Here is an 18,846-nt window from a genome sequence, read left to right as displayed (position 1 = left end):
CCCTTTAATAAGTTCTTTTCTATTTAAGTGGTGAAAAAAAATCCAAAATTTGTAAAAAAAAAAAAAAAGGTATGTTTTCGAGTAAGATGTAAATTGTTCTTTTAGTATACACAGTATATATATATATATATATATATATATATATATATATATATATATATATATACACATAGGCCAAAAAATTTCTTCTGGTTGAGGTGCCACCTGCAGGTCATTGTTTCTTTCTGCAGGTTTATGAAAATGAATGTTTAAACTGTATTTAGTGATAACATTGCAAATGTGTGGTTTGTTTGGCTGTTTTCTTGCTGAAGGGGGCAAGTTTACCTTTCAAATGGCATATCATTTGTGTGTGAGGGATGAAGTAATCAGTAAAAAAGCAGTGCATGTTTACAAATGTGTTTGTATATGTGACTCACCATTTGTGTGTGGGGATTGAAGTAATCACCGAAAAAGCAGTGCATGTTTACAATGTGACTCATCTACAGTGAAGTGTGCAATCCTACAATGTGCCTGAAATAGGCTGGGCAAGCACTTGGGCAAGCTGGAAAAACCCCAAGGCAAATATTTGGATTTTTTTTGTGATGTCTGTAAGCAGCTTTGTGGTAGTGTTCTTTGGGGCAGTGTCTTGCCACCTGCAGGTCATTTGACCTTTCAAATAGTGTTTCATTTGTTTGTGTGGGTGGAGTATGAATGGAGCAAGTGTGCAATTCAATAGGCAGTGCATGTTTACAAATGTGTTTGCACATGTGACTCATCTGTAGTGAAGTGTGCAATCCTCTAATTTGGCTTAAATAGCCTGGGCAAGCAGTTTGGCAAGCTGGAAAGACACCAAGGCAAATGTTTGGATGTGTTTGTGATGTCTGTAAGCAGCTTTGTGGTAGTGTGCTTTGAGGTAGTGTGGTGCCACCTGCAGGTCATTTTTCCTTACTGCAGGTTTATGAAAATTAATGTTTAAACTGTATTTTGTGATCAAATCATGTATGTGTGGTTTGTTTGGCTATTTTCTTGCTGAAGGGGGCAAGTTTACCTTTCAAATGGTGTATCATTTGTGTGTGGGTGGAGAATGAATGGGGATACAAATGAATCACCAAAACAGAGTGTTCAGAAATAATAGAATACTAGCTGAAGAGCCCGGCGCTGCCCGGGCATAGTAACTAACTGTGGTTAGTTATAACAAATTATAATTATCCTCCATCCCATAGTTCCGTGCCCATATACCCATCATACATATCCACGATCCCATAGTCGAGTGCCCATATACCCATCACACATCCTCCATCCCATAGTCCCATGCCCATATACCCATCATACATATTCTCCATCCCATAGTCCCATGCCCATATACCCATCATACATATTCGTCATCCCATAGTCGAGTGCCCATATACCCATCACACATCCTTCATCTCATAGTCCAATGCCCATAACCCATCATACATATCCTCCATCCCAGTCCCGTGCCCATATACCCATCATACATATCCTCCATCCCATAGTCCCGTGCCCATATACCCATCACACATCCTCCATCCCATAGTCCCGTGCCCATATACCCATCATACATATCCTCCATCCCATAGTCCAGTGCCCATATACCCATCACACATCCTCCATCTCATAGTCAACCATTATGACATCATAATGAGCGGCGGGGCTTGCAACCTATGATGACATCAGCGTCGCCCTGGCAACCATTGTGACATCATAATGAGGGGCGGGGCTTGACGCGCACACACTTTTTCCCCAGTATGTAGATAGGGGCAAAATAGTTTGGTGAATTGGAACGCGCGGGCTTGAAATTTTGCCTCACCACATAGCTTAGGATGCTCTCGGAGTCCAGACGTGTGACTGTGCCAAATTTTGTGGCTGTAGCCGCGACGGTGCGGATGCCTATCCCGGACATACACACACACACACATACACACATACATACATACATACACACTTTGAGCTTTATATATATATATATATATATATATATATATATAACGTTACGGAATACATTGTACTTGCCAATATGCATGCACATGTCCAGTATAAAGTACACATTAAACATTTCTAGATAGTTCTCATCCAATTCATATCCATTACAGGTCTTAGCTATAGATTGTGCTGCTTTTTATTACACTAGTTATTGCATACTGTTGCGTTTTGTTTTGACTCAATCAATGTAAGCACCATTTAACTGAATTAAGTGCCTGAATTATTCAGGTAAGAGTTTGGAGCATTAAGCTCTCAATATATGTTAAGTAATTGAAGTTACAGATTTTAAGTTGCAATTGAAATATATGCATAAACATCTAAAGACTAGTTTAAAACATAAGATGAACTTGGCTCAACAAATAAATACTCAAGGGCTTAGAAATCAATAGAAACATGTATTATGAAAAATGCTTTTACTTAAATATTTATCGTGATTTTAAAATTGCACATTAATTTTTAATGGATGATTAATGTGTTCTGTCATTTCCTTATTATATATTAAATTATTTGTTTCCAATTTCTCCCCTATTTCATGATGTATACAAAATGTGCATACCATATATACTCGAGTATAAGCGGACCCGAGTATAAGCCAACCCCCCTAATTTTGCCACAAAAAACAGGGAAAACTTATTGACTCGATTATAAGCCTAGAGTGGAAAATGCAGCAGCTACTGGGAAATTTCAAAAATAAAAATAGATACCAATAAAAGTAAAATTAATTGAGACATCAGTAGGTTAAATGTTTTTGAATATCCATATTTAATCTGGAGCCCCATATAATGCTCCATACAGTTCATGATGGCCCCATAAGATGCTCCACACAAAATACGCCCCATATAATGCTGCACAAAGGTTAATAATGAACCCATATGCTGCTCCATAAAGGTTATGGCCCCATAAGATGCTCCATAGATTATGTCCCATTTGCTGCTCCAGAAAGGTTATGGCCCCATAAGATGTGCCATACAAAATACGCTCCATATAATGCTGCACAAAGGTTAATAATGGCCCCATAAAATGCTCCATAGATTATGCCCCATATGCTGTTCCATAAAGGTTATGGCCCCATAAGATGCTCCATAGATTATGCCCCATTTGCTGCTCCATAAAGATTATGGCCCCATAAGATGCTCCATAGATTATGCCCCATATGCTGCTCCATAAAGGTTATGGCCCCATAAGATGCTCCATAGATTATGCCCATTTGCTGCTCCATAAAGGTTATGGCCCCATAAGATGCTTCATAGAGTATACCCCATATAATGCTCCATAAAGGTTATAACCCCATAAGATGTCCCATAGAAGAGGCCCCATATGCTGCTGCTGCGAATAAAAAAAATGACATACTCACCTCTCATCACTGGGGGCCAGGTGCCGGTGTCCTGAGCAGGTGGGGACACTGGCGAGCTATGGGGGACAGGTGCTGGTGTCACTGCTGGCTCAGGGCCCCGGCACCTGCGATATTCACCTGTCCCCATTCCACCGGCGTGCGCCGCTCTGTCTTCCGGGTCCCTCTGTCAGTGACTGTTCAGGCAGAGGGCGCGCACTAACCATGTCATCGCGCCCTCTGACCTGAACGTCACTGCCAGAGGATGCGGAGGACAGAGCGGTGTGCGGCAGTGGAACGGGCACAGGTGAATATGGCATGGCTACCCCGTCATACCCACCCCCCTCCTGGCACAGTCTCTGCAGACCCTGCTTCTCCCATGGTCTCCGGCACCGCAGCTCTTCCTTCAGTGGTCATGTGGTACCGCTCATTAAAGTCATATATATGCGCATATTCATGACTTTAATGAGCGGTACCACGTGACCGCTGAACACAGGCACCAAAGACATGGGAGAAGCAGGGGGGCTGCAGAGACCGTGCCAGGAGGGGGTGAGTATATGTGACAGCCGCACTCCCCCGTCGATCCCCTGGTGTATATGACTCGAGTATAAGCCGAGAGGGGCACTTTCAGCCTTAAAAAATGGGCTGAAAATCTTGGCTTGTACTCCAGTATATACGGTACATAAATTTTCACTTCCTCAAGTGATATATAAAATGCCCTACCTTTTAATAGATTTCTTTATTGGAGCAAGATTTCACCCTTGTCATTAAGACAGAAATAAGATTCACTTACAGTAATGTATGAGAATTGAGCTTTAGTTTTATTGAGCTTTTATTCAGCCATTTAATGTTGTATACTGGAGGATTCTGGTTGGCATTGCAAGTTTTCATTGTCTCCCTTCCAGAGTCTGTTATAACTTTGTGAAATAAGTTGTTTTTTTATCATGAATGTCCTTAGCTATTCGCAATTTCTGCAGTCACACATTGTGCTGGTCAACAGACTTCAGTGGAGGCAACCAGGGCCATAAGCTAGCTAGTTGCAATGGTAGAGGCCGGTACCAGTTATTTTTTTCCTCTAAGCTAACTTTCTCATCCTCCAAACCGGTTTCTCCAGTGAGAAGGATTGGTGGGGGATTAGAAGAGCTCCCTTTATTAGTTAGCAGTAATCAGATGCGAGGGAGGCAATCAGCAATGATCCTTAGTAGAATTGAGCGACTTTGGTCGGATCGGGTTTCATGAAACAAAATTTGTTTCAGATGAAACTGGTCCGACTAGGGCAAAAAAAGTCGGAGTTTCGTCCGAAACCCGACCCCAATGCAAGTCAATGGGGAATAAAAGTCGGCATTGAGTGGATGAATGTCATCTGCTCAATGCCGACTTTTATTCCCCATTGACTTGCATTGGGGTCGGGTTTCGGACGAAACTCTGACTTTTTTTGCCCTAGTCGGTCCAGTTTCATCTGAAACAAATTTTGTTTCATGAAACCCGATCCGACCAAAGTCGCTCAACTCTAATCCTTAGCTTTGTCTTTAGGAGTATAGTGTGAGTGCAAGGTAGTATAGTGAAATTTCATGTAAGGAAGGGGAGTGTATGGGATATCATTGATGGACACCAAATGTTAGGAAACCATAAAGGCGGGTCCACATTTTTCAAAAGTCACGGCAGAACCATTGTGTTTTTTGCCACAATTTTTAAGAATTGGAGCAAAAACTATGCTTTTTTTTAACCACAATTTTAGAAATTTGTTGCAAAAAATACACTGCCATTGCATAGTGTAAACCCACCCTAATGTCAGGTTCACAACATGTAATAAGTCTGCATTTTTTGCCAAGATATTCTGAAACCACAGTAAAGATGTTGCTATTTTGCCGTGATTTAAGAAACTTGCAGCAAAAAATGCAGTGCAGTTATATTGTGTGACCATGGCCTAAAGCTTAACACGTATTCGTCTGTAGCATTTTTTTCCAAATAGCAGTCACAAAAATTGCAACCCAGACACAACATGTGAATGCAACCTATTGTCATGGCTCGGTTTTGGGATTTTATCGGCTTACCTGCGACTCCATGGTCAGTACCTCTGTCTGCTGACCCATTGCCTTTTCTTCTGTGTCAAAATACTGATGGTTCCAATTGTCTTTGTTCTGCCTTTTTGGCTTGCTCCTCTCCAGGTGTTTTCCATTTTCCCATTTTGGTCTGCCCTATCACATTTTGGATTGAGTTTTATATGTTCACCCTTCACTGCACTTCCATGCTGGCTATACATATAGATGGACTTGGGTTTACGAGTTCCAACTCTGCAGCTAAGGGGATTACCTTGCATGGTAAACACCAGTTAAATTCCTGCCGTGAGTCTGTTTTCCTTCCCAGTTCTTTCTCCTTTGACCTCTTTAGGTTTCTGGGAGGTTATTTTTGTTCTGTTTATTTTTCTCTCTCCTTAGCTTTCCTTCTCTACCTTATATGAACTTGTATTAATTTTCTCAACCTAGGATTTCATCTTTTCCTGCACATTTACCTCTTATCTTGTTTGCATCATGTTGTGGCCTCCCCTCTGATTCCTCAGGAGGGTTGAGAAACCTCTTAATTGGCCTTTTAGAAAGCCAGGGCCAAGGTGGTGTTTTTGAGTTGTGCAGCTAGGTTCTTTCTAGTCTGTACAGGGTCCCTGTACTGCAAGGAGAATCCACACCCACACCCAATTGGTCCAAATGGGTGTGGGTGTGGCTTCTCCTTGTAGTAGGGCTAACCTTTTTCCATTAGCTGTGAGTGAGTTTGTATTACGTTCATAAAACCTATGCAGTCTATCTGGACTGAAGGTATGATATTTTTCTCATACATGGAAGAATGTCCCAGCAGTATGGACAAAAATGTCTGACTGGAAATAAAAGGTTAGGTTCATATGTCGCAGCAGCTCCAAATCAAGCAAATATAGGCAGATTGACTGCAATGATATTGATTGCAACAAAAAGCAGTATCGTTGTCAACTGCGCCAATCTACATGTTGTGGGCTTGGTCTGTAATGTGAGCATAGCCTAATATTATTAAGAAGGAATCTGCAGAATGTATATTAATATAAGAGTCTACTTAAAAGAAATGTAAATAGCCAAAAAATTGTCATCCTTTATTCATTGAAATATACAGTATATATACATACAGGGTGGGCCATTTATATGGATACACCTAAATAAAGTGGGAATGGTTGGTGATATCAACTTCCTGTTTGTGGCACATTAGTATATGGGAGGGGGGAAACTTTTCAAGATGGGTGGTGACCATGTCGACCATTTTGAAGTTGGCCATTTTGGATCCAATTTTATTTTTTCCAATGGGAAGAGGGTTATGTGACACATCAAACTTTATCTGAAGGAAGGAAAAAAAGTTGAACCTAAGTTGCAATATGTTAGTAAGTCCTTAAAGGTATGACTCTTGGAAAAGGCGGAGGAAAAAGCGAATGCACATAACTGACAATAGCCACGATGGGAAGGTGTTACGGTAAGTATTACTCTGCCTCTGCTCTTGCTAGTTCTCTAACTATAGATTTTGCAGCTTTCTATTAAAGGCAGGATATAAATCACCTATGCTTAGCTCATCAATATTTGAATGATGGTGGGGATGTGATACCGAATCAGCTGTTTCTGGAGCCAGTTGTGGCCAGATGTGCTCAGTGGCAGAGTAACTTCATAATATAGTGACAACAGCGGGCGTTGCACATCCACCCCCTATTCGAATCAATAGAGGGCGGATGTGTTGGCGGTACCGAGAGCAGCTAATCGGCATGGATGTCAGGTGTTCCACCCCAACCAATTAGGTATTGATGACCTATCCAAAGAATAGGCAATCAATGTAAATGTCCCAGACAGCCCTTTTAAACCTACAAAGACGTTTTATGAAATTAATTGACACAAAATTTGAAGAAAATAAAACACTAATAGCACATCTCCTGCCCTACACAACCAAAGATATTACCACTGCAGAAAATACTGTTCCACTGTGCTGGCTCTAGGGGCCACTCTGATGACACTATGGCGGTACTCTGACATTATTTATCTGCACTATATAGCAGCGTTAACTTTGAGCATTTTATGGAAATATAATCTACATGCGATGTATCTAGGTGACAAGCTGAGAATCTCATGCACAAGGAGAAGCCAAAATCAAGAAGTCAGCTACGCATTCCAGCAAGAAGATCTTCAGCTCAGGGACTAACAGTTATGATTTTGGCAGATTGCTAGCGGTAGGAGAGGCTTTTTATAATTGTTGCCACAGGCTGAACATGGATGAACACACACGCGCATTGACATAAAAGAGGGAGAGAAACACAAATGGTCACCTAAAGGAAATGGTGAAAAGTTCAAATGGATTAGTTTAAATAATTTCACTTGGAACATTCCGGTTGTTAATGAAAAGAACGTCTAAAAAAGTTAACCCCTTGTTCGGGTCTAATATTATTCAGTTAATTGTGAAATTTTGCAGTATTTATATTGAGCATTGTCCTTTCTCACATTAGTCTTATAGTGCATAGCAGTGACACATTGTTCTCTTTGCCCATCTCTCAAATGTTGCAGTATGAACAACATATTGCATGTGGAAGATACGATTAAATAAAAAAGCAAGAAATAGGTCATCATTACAGTGACATTAACCTTGAAGCCTGGAAAAGCAGCTAATATTGATTAAATGTTATTTTTCCAATGGTGTTTTAGCTTCAGGGCCTCTATAATCGGTTAGCAAGATCAGCCATAATGATTGTCCATAAGATGTTCCCATGCCGTGCTGTCAATCTCCTCACTGTTCCGTGTTATTGCCGTGGAAACTAATTATATTTGTCCTTATTAAATTTCTAAGTAAGAAAATATTATACATTTCTAAAGTTTACCCTTCATGTTCACAAATTGTTACTCAGAGCCTTTGTGGCAAATATAGGACATCATTTTTTAATATCTTTACACTTAAATATACAGTATCTATCTAAGATCCATCTGTGTGTAGGTCTCTCTGTGTGTCTGTCTGTCTTCTCTATCTGTCTAAAAACCCTCTAATGACAGATGATGAAAAAACAGATTTTAATTAGCCCATGCTACATTTTGGCTCAATTTGGGTTGAAAAAGACTTTTCTATTTTGAGCCGAATCAGAATCATAGAATGTTAGAGTTGAGAGGGACCTCCAGAGTCATCATGTCCAACCCACTGCTCAATACAGGATTCACTATCCCATCTCAAATGTCTGTCCTGCCTCATTTTGAAGACTTCCAATGAAGGAGAACTCACCACCTCTCGTGGCAACCTGTTCCACTCATTGATCACCCTCACTGTCTTCTTCCTTTCAGCTTCATTCCATTGCTTCTTGTGTTTCCATGTGCAAATGAGAATAAGGATGATCCCTCGACATTGCGACATCCCTTCAGATATTTGTAGACAGCTATTAAGTCTCCTCTTAGCCTTTTTTTTTTTAAAGCTAAACATACCCAGGTCCTTTAATCTTTTCTTGTAAGACATAAGTTGTAGTCGGCTCACCATTCTGGTAGCTCTTCTCTGAGCTTGCTCCAGTTTTTTGGTGTCATTTTTAAAATGTGGTGCCCAGAACTGGACACAGTATTCCAGATGAGGCCTGACCAAGGAGGATTAGAAGGTGATAATTGCTTCACATGATCTAGACTTTCATGCTTCTCTTAATACAGCCTAGAACAGTTTTTACATTTTTTGCTGCTGCATCACACCATTTAATCATGTGCAGCCAGTGATCTGTTAGTATACCCAAGTCCTTTTCACATGTACTGTTGCTTAGTTCCACTCCTCCCATTCTGTAGATTTTATTTTCATTTTTCTTGCCCAGATATATAATCTTGCATTTCTCCCTGTTAAATACCATTCTATTAGTCGCTGCCCATTGTACAAACTCATCTAGATCCTTGGGAATACTTTCTCTGTCTTCTCTAGTTTCTCTTCCTCCTAGCTTTGCATTATCTGCAAATTTAATTACAATAGTTCACCTTCAGTTCCCTTATCGCATGGGCTAATTAAAGTCCATTTTTTCATCATCTGACTTTGAAGTGCTGCCCAAATTTTCAGGCTGTTTTTGTATGCAAGAGGTTTTGTTCACAACCTTGGGGCTTTGCATCCAATTTTGCATTAAAAGTGCTTTTCTTTTATCTATCTATCTATGTATCTATCTATCTATCTATCACCTTTCATCTCTTTATCCCATTTATCTATCTATATCTGTGGTATCCAACAAAGTGGCCATTTCTATGGGATACCGGATATATAGTGTTTTCAAATAAATGTTGTGAATTTTTAAGTGGACTTTTCATTTTAAATACATTGCAAGACCAGCTGACAGGCAGCACAAAAAAGGTTAATCTCCTCACAGGATTGGTCAGGTGACCCAGCTCTGTTTTAATATGCAGAAGGTTCTGGAAAAACGTCTCAGGGCAGTCAGCCAAAGACGGCAGCTCCACAGTCACATAGATAGTTTTAATTTGAAGCGGCTGTTGATGGTTGGACATCTTGAAAAGAGGAAGCCATTTTGTAGGTGAAGGAATTAACTACCTTCTCCCTGCCTGCTTTTCTTAAAAAGGGGACTGACACGATAAGGGGTTAATAGTCTTCATAAGAGAAAGACTACCATTGCACCTATAGGAGGATGAATTACCTCAGGGCAGAAACAGATCACAGCACTGTAGAGATATTCAGACTTAATAAAACCAGTGGTTCCTAAGATCTGCCTGTCTGCAGGTACACAGCAATCATCAACTGTGAGTGTAATCTTGTACCTCAGTTTCCCGCTGTTTGTAAATAATAATTTGCCCCATTACCTTCTATAAAAAGACTTCTGTTTTAAATTCTTATGACTGCTTCATAACTGGGGCTCAAATGCACCAACTCCTACCACCATCATCATCTTCTGTCTAGAGGCAGTTACTGTGCAAACATTGTATTGTGGAGTTTCCTGTGTGTGTGTAATTTGAGAAGGAAAGACTCTTCTCCTGACAGAAAGCTTGGCCACCGTAAGATACAGTACATCATACCCTACTTTCATCTATCTATCTATCTATCTATCTATCTATCTATCTATCTACCTATTTATCTTTCTTTCTATCTCCACTCTATCTATATATCTATTATATCTATCTATCTGTCTGTCTATTTAAACACAGTCATGATGCTGAATTTAACACTAGCCTTTTGAGATTTTTTATGTTTTTAACACTAACCACCTGGACACTGAATTTCTATTAACCAAATACTGTGCAACATGTGCAAAGGTGGATATATATAGCTACATTAAAGTATATATTGACAAACAGTCTTCAGCATTTAAAGAGTAACCGTCCTTTTTTTCTCATAAATGAAGAGTACACATGAAAATAAGAATCTTTGTAATATGTCTTACTAGAGAAATCTGCTTCTTCCTCCTTATGGACTGATGATTCATTCTCAAAATTTTAAATTGACTTTCAGCAGAGTCTCTGTGTCTGCTTCCAGCTCCTCCCTCCTTCTAACTCCTTCCCTCTCTATAGAATTTTAAGAACACCAACTGTCATCCTCAGTATTGGGGAAAACTGTCTTCCCTGAAAACAGATTTTACATATTTCTCTCATAATTTGATCATCAACCCCTTTACCCCCAAGGGTGGTTTGCACGTTAATAACCGGGCCAATTTTTACATTTCTGACCACTGTCCATTTATAAAGCATTAACTCTGGAACACTTCCATGAATCCTGGTGATTCTGACATTGTTTTCTCATGGCATATTGCACTTCATGTTAGTGGTAAAATTTCTTTGATATGACTTGAGTTTATTTGTGAAAAAAATGGAAATTTGGTGAAAATTTTTAAAATTTTGCAATTTTTCAACTTTGAATTTTCATGCCCTTAAATCACAGAGATATGGCACACAAAATACTTAATAAGTAACATTTCCCACATGTCTACTTTACACAAGCACAATTTTTGAACTAAAATTTTTTTGTTAGGAAGTTATAAGGGTTAAAAGTTAACCAGCGATTTCTCATTTTTACAACACCATTTTTTTTTTGAGGGGACCACATCACATTTGAAGTCACTTTGAAGGGTTTATATGATAGAAAATACCCAAAATTGATACCATTCTAAAAACTGCACCCATCAAGGTGCTCAAAGTTTATTAACCCTTCAGGTGCTTCTCAGTAATTTTTTGAAGGTTTTAAAAAAATTAACATTTAACTTTTTTTCACAAAAAGATTATTTCAGGTCCAATTTTTTTATTTTTCCAAGGGTAAAAGGATAAATTGGACCCCAAAAGTTATTGTGCAAATTGTCCTGAGTACTCTGATACCCCATATGTCGGGGTAAACCACTATTTTGGCGCAAGGCAGAGCTCGGAAGAGAAGCAGCGCCATTTGACTTTTCAGCGTAGAATTGGCTGGAATTGAGATCAGACACCATGTCGCATTTGGAGAGCCCCTGATCTGCCTGAACAGTGGAAACCCCCCAATTCTAACTCCAACCCTAAACCCAATCCCAACCCTAACCCTAGCCCTAACCCAAATAGGAAAATGGAAATAAGATAATGGGGGGTTTGATTTACTATTTATGGCGGGTTTTTATGTTTGGCAGCTGTTGCACGCTAAAAGACGCTTTTCATTGTAAAAATAGTTTTTGCATCACCTCATTTTGAGAGCTATAATTTTTCTGTATTTTGAACCACCGAGTCATGTGAGGTCTTATTTTTTGCGGAACGAGTTGTCATTTTTATTGGTACCATTTTCGGTCACATGACATTTTTTGATTGCTTTTTATTCCGATTTTTGGGACGCAGAATGAACACAAACCAGCATTTCATGAATTTCTTTTGGGGGGGGCGTTTACACCGTTCTGCGTGTAGTAAAATTGATAAACCGGTTTTATTCTTCTGTTCAGTATGATTACAGCGATACCTCATTTCTATCTTTTTTTATGTTTTGGCGCTTTTATACAATAAAAACTTTTATATAAATTAAAATTATTGTTGCATCACTTTATTCTGCGAGCTATAACTGTTTTTTTCCGCTGATGATGCAGTATGGCAGCTCGTTTTTTGCAGGACAAGATGACGTTTTCAGCGGTACCATGCTTATTTATATCCGTCTTTTTGATCGCGTGTTATTTCACTTTTTGTTCGGCGGTATGATGGTAAAGCATTGTTTTTTGCCTTGTTTTTTTTTAAAGGGTTCACTAAAGGGGTTAACGAGTGGGAGAGTTTTATACTAAATATGTGTACTTTTATTGTTTTTTTTATTTACATAAAGAAATGAATTTATTGGGGAATATTTTTTTTCTTTATTTAGGTGGGACATTACTATGCAAAGTCAGATTGCTGATCTGACACTTTGCACATCACTGTGTCAGATCAGCGATCTGACAGGCAGTGTAGGAGGCTTCTCAGTGCCTGCTCTCAGCAGGCACTGAGAAGCCACCTGCTTGCAGGACCCAGAAGGACCCCGTGGCCATCTTGGATCCAGGGGCCTGCAGGGAGGAGGCCCTCGGAACAACATAAACACATCGCGTTGTTTTGAGGGTCTCAGGGAAACACGCAGGGAGCCCCCTCATTGCGCGATGCTTCCTTATGCTCCCGGAACACTGCGATCATGTTTGGAAGGGGTTAAAGATGTCAAATGTCAGCAAGGGGTTAAAGATCAGTTCAGGAGGAGAAAGAAGCAGATCTCTCTAATAAGATATATTAAAAAGTTTCTTATTTTTATGTGTACTATTGATTTATAAAATAAAATTAAAGCAATGGTTACTCATTTTCAGCCTTCATGCAAAATATTGAATTGCCATTTTGCATCACAGAGATGACACAAGCTCAGAAACTGTGTCTGCACCATCTGCAACTGCTTCTAGCAAATGAATGCCCCTGATCTTTATTAGGGCCCTTCTTGTGGCAGAGCTAGCTAGGTATATGATACAGAAGTATTACAGTGTATTTTCCCAGGAATCAAGCCAGTAAGTAGTGTAGTAAACTAGTGGGCATGAAAAACACTACGAAAGCAATTTTTAAAAACATTAAAAAAAGAATAAAGACAGTTTGCATTATTAAAATTCTGCATTGTTTTTGGCCACATATATTTAACTTGTTCGATAAGCATTTCTCTGTCTATATGGTTGCAGGTTGCACAGAATGGCATCGTGGGCCGTTTCTAGTCCCTGGGCTGCAGGTTGTGCACCCCTGATGTATGGTTAGCACCATGTATGATATGGCAACTTTTTTCACACATAGTGTGTGCGCTAAGATAGTGTCATTAAAAGAGTACAAATCATTCCAATTAAAATAATCTCTCATACCACTACGGCATCTGAAAAGTTAAAAAAAAAAAACGTGGCTGCAGCAACAATAAATTAGTAGCCCAGGATCAACTGTAGTGTTATTCGTTCTACCATTGTTTTTGTCTTTTTGGCTTCAATTAAGTCCATTAATGTTCCATGTATGGAGATTTCAAGAATATGGATAACGCAGTTATGAAACACACCACCAAAATGTTCTTTTTCTGTGTTGCTATATATATCATATAAAAGATGACATTACAAGTATATTTTACATTATATCAGGGTCATCTTTTTCACATAAAAGAGACAGACATGGGCCTTTCCCAAGTAATTCCACATGAATCTGTTAATATGGAGGTATTCTCCCTTAAAGGAACCAGTATCTCATAGCATATGTGCATGTGACTCTGCCCTTTAAATGCATATACTATATTTTCTCTTGGAATATTTAATTGGGTTCCATCAGCATACAGCTCCTTTTTGTTGCATCATTTTTAAAAATGAGAAAATTTATTTGACAGTTACTATTAAATTCTCCTTGAATTTTACAAATTCATATTCTCCAAAATAGTTTTTTTTTTTGTAATTTGCCCTGCGTAAAGTGAGCAATGGGGCAGCCAGTTGCGGTCGCCATCTTGCTGAAGCGTAAAGTGCCAGTAAAAGGTTAAAAAAAATGCTCATCTTTCCTCCTAACTGTCCGTCTACCTCCACAACATGCTGTCTAGTCCCCTGCACCCCTTTTATTCACCATCCCCATCACTGGATTTTATGATGTTACTACATGTGCTGTCACGGCACGTAGTGCCGGTTGACCCGGTATAGCATAAAGCCGGTTGGAGGGTATGTGAATATCAGAGGAAGGCGACAAAGAGAGGCATGGAAGACAAGATGGCAGCTGTGGCGGCACCGATGGGTGGTGAGGTATTAATATTTCTTTCAACATCCTATGTTTAAAACGTTCAACAGTCTACAGAGAAGTTTTCACTGTAAAATTCGAGTTTTTGTGCAATTTGAAGTTTTACAGATTTGATCATCTCTCGTTATGCTAAACATTTATACCATGGCAATAACTGTTTTCATTCTCTGTTTATACAGTAGTCATTGAAAACAATTAATCTCTAATGAACATTTTGTGAACGAATCTGAAAAACAAAAAAATGTATTTTTCAGAAAATTAAACTGTTTTGCAGTCTCCAATAATTGTAAGTGTAAAAGAAAAATTTCCATTGTTCATATTATAATTATACTAGCTTTAGAGATGTGAAAAAAAAACATAGAAGTGATAAGTCTGAAATGAAAAATAATTACAACTTTGTTCCAGATATTCATCAAAACATTTTGTGAATTGAGTGACAAAATGGCATTGCCGATTTACAGGCAGTCAAACATTACTGCCAAATTAGGATCATAAATAGGGATAAACGAGATGACTTTGGTGAGATCTCCAAGCTGAACAACAAATTTGGATTGTCCTGGATTTTGGCTCTTGTGTAAGGAACAAATATGAATTTTTATGTAGCTCAGTTTTCTTTATTAGGACCAGAGGGCGCCATGACAGGATGTATACTACAAAATCAATGTGATTTGGCTTGTAGTCTGTTTACAGCACAGTGATAAAATACTCAAGACACCAATGACTTTTCATTTTAAAATAAGAAACTGGTTTATGGAAGAACAAACAGATGACAATAGCAACAATTCAATTCTGACTTATGCAAGCAGCTCAAGATATTATCGGTCATGTATCAATATTGAAAGAGCCAAAATTGGAATAAACACCATATATCACAAAATTGGATAGAGAATTCAGAAATTTTGGGCATCAATAAGCAATTACTGAATGTGTGTGATGGGATTCTCCATAGAAATTGCAGGCACTCTGTACAGGTACACATATATGATAGATGTTATCATCAATCACACTTAGGCTAGGGTCGCATTACCGATTTTCTCAGAACATATGGTTATTATACTGTATTCAGACTCTGATCGGAGTGTGATCCAAATTTATTAGAGGAGAATTAAAAAAAAAGTTCTCATCTTCTCTATTCAGTCTTTCCGTGAATACCGGATCATACTCAGATGTCATCCAAGTTTGGTCCGATGTATTTCACGGACCCATAGACATCAATTGGCTGAATGCCATCCAGTTAACAAAGGCAAATCATGTATTCTGCGATCCAAGTGGTCCGAAGAAAGAAATCAGATATGATCTGCCTCATTGAATAACATTGGCCCCAGTGCAGTCCAAAGATTTCATGGATCACACTCAGACCGAAACTGCGGTCGTTTGCATGAGCCCTAATAGTAACGGACTACAATATTTAGGTGAACTTTTTTTCATTTCTTCTTTATCTTATACTTTGTCGCAACTTTAAAATTTGTAACTCTTAGAATAATTTTTACAGAAGAATTTCAATTGAAAATAAGAACAATCATACCCACGACATTTAGAGTAGAGTTCCATAAAAGTCACACATAGAAAATTGACACAAGGGCTACAAAAGGGTTTATAATGTTTAGATCCAATCAAGAATTTGCTATTGCACAATCTTGCAAAATCTTATGGCACCCAAGTCAAGGTCATTATGAGAGAAAGAACTACACAACTGACAAGACTTTTGGGTTAATTGTAGACCACACGAAAAAATCTCCTTAAACATTCCATGACCTAGCCCTATTCTCCCTCTCCAGACCAGGCCATTTTTCAGGTTTTATTGTACATGTGCTTTTAACAGCTCTAAAAATGTTCTCATTTAGAATATTCAAATAGTTTTTGTCCATTTTTATACATGAGGCTTATTTGTAATGTCATTTTTGTATTCCGTTTTGTTACTTTTATCTTGGTGAAAGTTAAGGAAGAATAGGAAATATGTTTTATTCTCACTTTCATTTCTCCAAAACAGAGGACAACATTTGCATACCCCTCTGCATTGAAATTACTTTTATATTCTGAACATATTTTTTCTCAGTGTGGGTGTGGCAAGAATCAGCTATTCAGAATGGCATTGTTACATATATATATATATATATATATATATATATATATCTAATATATAAAGCTCAAGTGTGTGTATGTATGTATGTATGTATGTACAGTGGGGCAAAAAAGTATTTAGTCAGTCAGCAATAGTGCAAGTTCCACCACTTAAAAAGATGAGAGGCGTCTGTAATTTACTTCATAGGTAGACCTCAACTATGGGAGACAAACTGAGAAAAAAAAATCCAGAAAATCACATTGTCTGTTTTTTTTTCATTTTATTTGCATATTATGGTGGAAAATAAGTATTTGGTCAGAAAGAAGCAAACAAGGTTTCTGGCTCTCACAGACCTGTAACTTCTTCTTTAAGAGTCTCCTCTTTCCTCCACTCATTACCTGTAGTAATGGCACCTGTTTAAACTTGTTATCAGTATAAAAAGACACCTGTGCACACCCTCAAACAGTCTGACTCCAAACTCCACTATGGTGAAGACCAAAGAGCTGTCAAAGGACACCAGAAACAAAATTGTAGCCCTGCACCAGGCTGGGAAGACTGAATCTGCAATAGCCAACCAGCTTGGAGTGAAGAAATCAACTGTGGGAGCAATAATTAGAAAATGGAAGACATACAAGACCACTGATAATCTCCCTCGATCTGGTGCTCCACGCAAAATCCCACCCCGTGGGGTCAGAATGATCACAAGAACGGTGAGCAAAAATCCCAGAACCACGCGGGGGGACCTAGTGAATGAACTGCAGAGAGCTGGGACCCATGTAACAAGGCCTACCATAAGTAACACACTACGCCACCATGGACTCAGATCTTGCAGTGCCAGACGTGTCCCACTGCTTAAGCCTGTACATGTCCGGGCCCGTCTGAAGTTTGCTAGAGAGCATTTGGATGATCCAGAGGAGTTTTGGGAGAATGTCCTATGGTCTGATGAAACCAAACTGGAACTGTTTGGTAGAAACACAACTTGTCGTGTTTGGAGGAAAAAGAATACTGAGTTGCATCCATCAAACACCATACCTACTGTAAAGCATGGTGGTGGAAACATCATGCTTTGGGGCTGTTTCTCTGCAAAGGGGCCAGGACGACTGATCCGGGTACACGAAAGAATGAATGGGGCCATGTATCGTGAGATTTTGAGTCCAAACCTCCTTCCATCAGCAAGGGCATTGAAGATGAAACGTGGCTGGGTCTTTCAACATGACAATGATCCAAAGCACACCGCCAGGGCAACGAAGGAGTGGCTTCGTAAGAAGCATTTCAAGGTCCTGGAGTGGCCTAGCCAGTCTCCAGATCTCAACCCTATAGAAAACCTTTGGAGGGAGTTGAAAGTCCGTGTTGCCAAGCGAAAAGCCAAAAACATCACTGCTCTAGAGGAGATCTGCATGGAGGAATGGGCCAACATACCAACAACAGTGTGTGGCAACCTTGTGAAGACTTACAGAAAACGTTTGACCTCTGTCATTGCCAACAAAGGATATATCACAAAGTATTGAGATGAAATTTTGTTTCTGACCAAATACTTATTTTCCACCATAATATGCAAATAAAATGAAAAAAAAACAGACAATGTGATTTTCTGGATTTTTTTTTCTCAGTTTGTCTCCCATAGTTGAGGTCTACCTATGATGTAAATTACAGACGCCTCTCATCTTTTTAAGTGGTGGAACTTGCACTATTGCTGACTGACTAAATTCTTTTTTGCCCCACTGTATGTGTGTATGTGTGTATGTCCGGGATTGGCATCCGCACCATCGCAGCTACAGTCACAAAATTTGGCACAGTCACACGTCTGGACCCCAAGAGTGTCCTAGACTATGTTGCGAGGCGAAATTTTAACCCCGTGCGTTCCAATTCACCAAACAAATTTGCCCCTATCTACATAATGGGGAAAAAGTGTGTGTGTATCAAACCTCGCCCCTCATTATAATGTCATAATGGTTGCCATGGCGACGCTGATGTCATCATAGGTTGCAAGCCCCGCTGCTCACTATGATGTCATATTGGTTGACTATGGGATGGAGGATGTGTGATGGGTATATGTGCACTGGACTATGGGATGGAGGATATGTATGACAGGTATATGGGCACGGGACTATGGGATGGAGGATGTGTGATGGGTATATTGGCACTGGACTATGGGATGGAGGATATTATTGATGGGTATATGGGCACGGGACTATGGGATGGTGGATATGTATGATGGGTATATGGGCACGGGACTATGGGATGGTTGAAATGTATGATGGGTATATGGGCAT

At 39.3% G+C, this 18,846-nt stretch overlaps 1 protein-coding gene across 3 annotated transcripts in view; it reads left to right on the top strand.

The window, feature by feature from the left end:
- The window catches only part of NRG1 (neuregulin 1), a 1,024,711-nt gene that overhangs the window by 132,946 nt on the left and 872,919 nt on the right, over window positions 1-18,846 (top strand). The window lies entirely within an intron of this gene.

The sequence above is a fragment of the Dendrobates tinctorius genome, unplaced genomic scaffold, assembly GCF_039654945.1.
Source record: "Dendrobates tinctorius isolate UK_male_01 unplaced genomic scaffold, ASM3965494v1 ptg000011l, whole genome shotgun sequence".
Taxonomy (NCBI): domain Eukaryota; kingdom Metazoa; phylum Chordata; class Amphibia; order Anura; family Dendrobatidae; genus Dendrobates; species Dendrobates tinctorius.
Note: the sequence above shows the minus strand (reverse complement) of the source record. Positions and strands in the feature narration are given on the sequence as shown.